Source organism: Adiantum capillus-veneris, chromosome 2 (assembly GCF_014529385.1).
Source record: "Adiantum capillus-veneris isolate H3 chromosome 2, ASM1452938v2, whole genome shotgun sequence".
Classification (NCBI taxonomy): Eukaryota; Viridiplantae; Streptophyta; class Polypodiopsida; order Polypodiales; family Pteridaceae; genus Adiantum; species Adiantum capillus-veneris.
The window spans coordinates 78,565,612-78,570,970 of NC_140932.1; the positions used below are offsets into that span (position 1 = coordinate 78,565,612).

The window sequence follows — 5,359 nt, forward strand, 5'->3', positions numbered from 1 at the left end:
TGGACCTTTTTTTTAAAGAGATGGGGGGGGGGGGGGGGGGGGGGGGGGGGGGGAGAGATAGAGAGAGGAGGAGGAGGGGATCGTATATGGGCGAGGGAAGGCTGGAAGGGAAGAGGCTGAGGAGGCGGAGATCGTGCATGCTATAGGATCAACATATCTGTGATGATGTGCATCACGCGACCTTGTACTCTTTCACAAGTAGAGCTTCTGCATGTTGATGCAGCCCGACCTAATCTCTTTTTGCACCATCATTTTTGGTGTTGCGGCTTGAGTAGGTTTTTCCCAACCCTATCAAGCATCTAGTGTGAAGAATCGTGGTGGTTGTTAGACTAAGTGAGGCAAGGGAGGGAGAGCACGTGCTTCTACGAGGCAAGAGTTCAAAACTTCTATTGGGGACAGGTAGAGGTAGCAAAAGAAGACCTCCGGAGAGGCGTAACTGCTAAATCGCACTTCTCTCTCTCCTCGTTGGCTAAATCTTTAAGGTCTCTTGGGATAGTTTTTTATGACGTTAAAACTCTCTTCTTCTTCTTCTTTTTTTCTTTGGAAACAACATAAAAGACATAGTAATAGTCTCGACGACAATAACCAATAGTCAAAGAAAGAGACGGGGGAAAATTGCAAAATGCAAACCCTTTTAGGCTTGCAATAGTCATGCTTTCAAGATTAAAGCAAAAATTGTATCTCATTACACAAGCTCAAAGGTCCAAGGTTTCTATTTAAGTACTAACGAGTCAATGCTCTTAGTAAATCTTGCTATGTCACTCAAAATTGTATCTCATTACACAAGCTCAAAGGTCCAAGGTTTTGTATTTAAGTACTAACGAGTCACAACTCTTAGCTAAAACTTGCTATGTTGCTCACTTCTTGGACTTCTTCGTGGCCTCTGGGCAGCTGTAGGGATGGCTGGTACTGCTTCAGTACTCAATCCCTATGCCAAGTGCTCTTCCCTCCTGGCAGTTTTTCACTCGGCCCTGATAGCTTTTCCCTTAGACCTACAGAATTCAAACTAATTAGACAATGTCTTCTCATGAGCCGTCTTAGCTTTAAACTTGTGAATACTCTCCATGAGCACGCACTTATTTTTGAACACGTTATCCTTGACCTTCATATACATATCATGGTGCATATTCTTGTCAATCTTCTTAGCCACCAGGTACTTTCTCAGCAACAACCGGCAAAGCATTTGTATCCGCCTCATCCAGAGAACTATGGAGGGTAGACTGGCCTCCCTAGTACCCTGCCTCTTACCATATCCTGAATGAAAACCTTTCCTTTTAGCCTCCAAAGCATGCTTTGCTCTTGCCCATGGGTTTATCCTGGTTGGTTTTCGAATCACAAAACCATCCTTGACCAGCTTTTTGATATTTTTCCATGGAATTGGCCAAACGGATTTTGTTGACCTGATTGGGATCGAGCCCGACCTTTCGCTTCCCACACTCTAGCACGCTAGCCACGAGGCTCTTCTGTAGCTTGAGGGACAGCGTGGTTGCCCACTCTCATAAAACCCTAATGGGACGAATATGGCGATGGGGACAAACCTGCAGAAAAAGCTTCGAGTTGCTTCTTAAGAACTTGCTTGTGGAGAAGGTTGAACTGCTTCTGTACGAGAGCAATTGAGCAACACAAAGTTGTTTTTTTATTTTATTCACTTGGTAGCTTTTCACGTGGAGTTTTTTTAGAGCTTTTCATGAAAATGATGTTTTTATTAAAATTTAAAAATCTAATGCCACCTGGTGGCTTCTGCGGTCAAATACTACAAAAAGAGTCTTGGGCTCACCAAGTAAAGAAACCCTTTGAAAGAGCGCGCGCTCACCGAGCCGGTGGTCCCCTGCTGTAGGGAGGCGGCATAGCACGACCTAATCGTCGCAATCCACACAAAAACTATCAAATCCGTGGATCAGCAACCCGACTAGGGCATGGAAGTACGACCATCAGATGAATGGAATAGAGGATTCAAGATATCACCTCTTCATTGCAAGTAGAGATTAGCCATGGCAAGACTAACTCTAAACCTAATCTAATCAATAATCAAACAACTCCTACACACATCAAGCCCATCGAAGTCCGATTTTCCATAGACTGGAAACCTTAAGCACACTAATGATAAGCATACACTAATTACCACATGTCAATTACGGCACTTCATCAATAGCTACATACATGAGGTGAATGGTGCTAGAGCTTCATAAAACCTATCTACACACAAGCAAAGAATAGGGCACACACACAAATTACAAGATTAAAACCCAACTTAATCAACCTAATTTGTGATGCTAAATATTGCAAATCAATTGATCATAGAGAGATAAGAGTGATTACTAGCAACAAGTACATACATCTCTCAAATCTAGAATAATGAAAGTGTAATATTACTTCATAACAAGATGAAATTAGAGAAGAAGTAGACTATTGAGAAAATAGGGATTAGATTATTTAAGAAGAGCTAACTCTAATTACAATGGTTAGCACTAGCCTCTTAAGCATGGGCTAATATTAAGCTCAAGGCTAGGCCCAAGAGTGAACACTCTAGAGAGAGGGAGCTCTCAAAAGTGGATCCTCAAGAGTGGATACTCAAGAATGAAGCCTCCTTGCCTAAAGGTTTCCTTTTAAGAGTTTTCACCACAATCCCTTCTACTATGGGTTGAATCTTGAGCCCTCAAACTAGCATTTACAACTTTGGAACTCCAAGTGATCCCAAGACTTATACAAGGTGAGTTGGAAATATTATGCACAACCATAGTATCTCTCCTGCTTGATGCATATTTAGTGTAGCATGTATTAGCCGTTGTTAACATTCCCCCCTTCCTAATTTGGTGCACGTCCTCGTGTGCCAGTGAAGCAAGACATGGTGACATGGTAGAAAGCAAGTCCATGGAAGAAATGTTGAGCTGCAAAACATAAGAACAAGTAATGAGCATAAAAGGCCAACAAGGATAAAAACATGAAGTACAATGAACAATCATGCAAAGTGAATTTTGTGCTTCTAAAAGATGGGTGAATCATAGTCAAAAACTAGACAACATAAAGCAAAAAAATACTCAAACTATCATGAAGATTAAACCATTTAAATTTCAGTTTTATGCATGAAACACGAGCAATTAATTATGACTCTAGGCTAATGCAAGTTCATAAACCTACTAGCCTAGAAATTATGTGAACAATCTTAATAAATCATTCAAGTCTAGCATGTCTACGGGCTATAGAAAAAGCTTCTAACCTATTAGTACATTGTCACATCTTTTTGAAGCTCATGGAAATTTTGGTTTTGTCATTCATTGAAAAACGTAAAGCACAATACAAGGCTACCACCCTAAGGCAAGTCTAGGTACGACTCTCGGCTTCTTGAACCCTCAAGAAGGTGTTCCAAAAGCCTACTAGCCTACCAAGGCGACAGCTAACCCCTATCAACCCACGGCATCGGTTTAGGGCTTTGACCAAGCAAGCCAAGGTGATTCCCCTTGCCTGCCAAGTGCCAATAAGGCGCTAGGCCTCACAAGAAACAACATAACATAGAAATTTTCTTTTCATGTGTCTAGTAGCATTTTTGCTACTTTTTCTTGACACTTTTTGCTTCATTGTTTCTTTTTTTTTTTAGCACTTTATTGTTGCTTCCATCATGAGATGCTCATGGCAATTGGACTAAAGAGACTCAAGCCTAATCATAGCCCTAGGTCATGTTAAAAATAAATTGAATATTAAGACTATCACTAAGCGTCTAGGACTAATGAGAAATGACTCTACCTTAACCTAAGGTCAAGGTCAAGGCCAATTACCTATGATTAGCACACATAAAATATAATTTTCTGACGAGTTAATATTCACAAAGCAGTGTTGAAATTTTAGTATGCTTAGCTTTTGAACATGAAAAAACCATAGCTTAGAAGCAAAATTTCACTTAAGCCAAGCAAGAAGAGATGAGAAGAGAGAAAAATCATGGAAGGATTACACATATTCATGCTCTTTATGCATCCTTGAGCAAGCATCCCCTTTGTGTAGAGAAGTCTCTTGATCCTTTTTATTTGCAAAAGAAGCTTTTTGAAGCTAAGTGTCAACACAAGCTACAAAAGCCAATTATTGAAATCCAAAAGCACACAAAAAACATTAATGAAAACCTAAAGGTAGGGTCTTGCATACCCGAATTTGCCAAAGGGAAAAAACCCCAAGGGAAAAAAGTGCCTTTGGTTATGCACACGATGCTCTTTAGTAGCAAGTGTATGCATACATAACAATCATGAGAGAGATAAAATGAGCTTCTATACAAGCAAATTTTACAATTTTTACAATCTCTTCTGCATGATTCAAAGTAGATTATTTTCTATCTCACTTGAAGTATGGAATTAAAACACGACAAGAGCTGAAAATAATGCAACTTTTGAATGAAATGAAGTGGCTCACTATAGCCAAATTTTACACTTTAAAGCTTTTCAAAAAGTTGGATAGCAACTAGCTCATGAAATTCTACAATTTTAAATCACGCAATGAGCTAGAGATGATTGCAACTTCATGAAATGAAAATGAATGGCTCTCAATAGCTAAATTTTGTACTTGAAAGCTCTTAAAAAAGTTGGGCAAACACTAGCTCAAAACAAAAACATTTGTATTTTAGACCAAGCTAGAGCTAGGATGTATAGAGCTTTTAATTCAAATAGTTGGAATGGCTCTAAGTAGACAAATTTTGCAATGTTTTGCAATGATGACCCCTTCTTGGATCAATGAAAGCACACTCCTGTCACAACCCTTCAAAATAACGCAATTCATTAGTAGTGCTCTTAAGCATTTGGAGATTCAACACAAGCACTAAAATTTCAAGATCAATCAGAAACTCAAAATGATACTTCTCTCCCATGGTCATTCAAAAAATCTCAATTTTTAGCGCTATGTAAAGATTTTGCAATCAAATCAAGCACTTAAAATACACAATCAATGCCAAGCCCAAAATCTTAATGATCTCTTTTAGCTATCAAACACGCTCCATTTTAGTGCTTTCCAATGATTTTCCATTCAGTTCAAGCACCAATGTACAAGTAATGTTAAGTTTTATCAGAAAGTCCAACCAAGTAAGCACAATTCATCATCTATTGTAACTCTCACATGAAGCTCTCATGTCTTTCAAATAGAGCTTGCCATTTAGTGGAATGAGAATTTAATCAAGTCGAGCACTAAACCAGGCACGATCCAAATTTTTAGTGCAAGTAAGGGTGCAATCACAAAATCATGGCTTTACTAGATGACCACACGTTGCTCTCACACTAGCAAATATGGCATACATATTAGATAGCAGATAAAGTGTATTGTTAACTCTCTCATGGTAATCAAGACCCAATTTTGTGATGTTAATCATTTACTCATGGACATGAAG

General features: G+C 39.1%; 1 pseudogene; it reads right to left on the bottom strand.

The window, feature by feature from the left end:
* Window positions 1–857: 857 nt before the first annotated feature.
* Window positions 858–1,848, bottom strand: LOC147463036 (large ribosomal subunit protein eL19y-like; annotated as a pseudogene).
* Window positions 1,849–5,359: the final 3,511 nt, after the last annotated feature.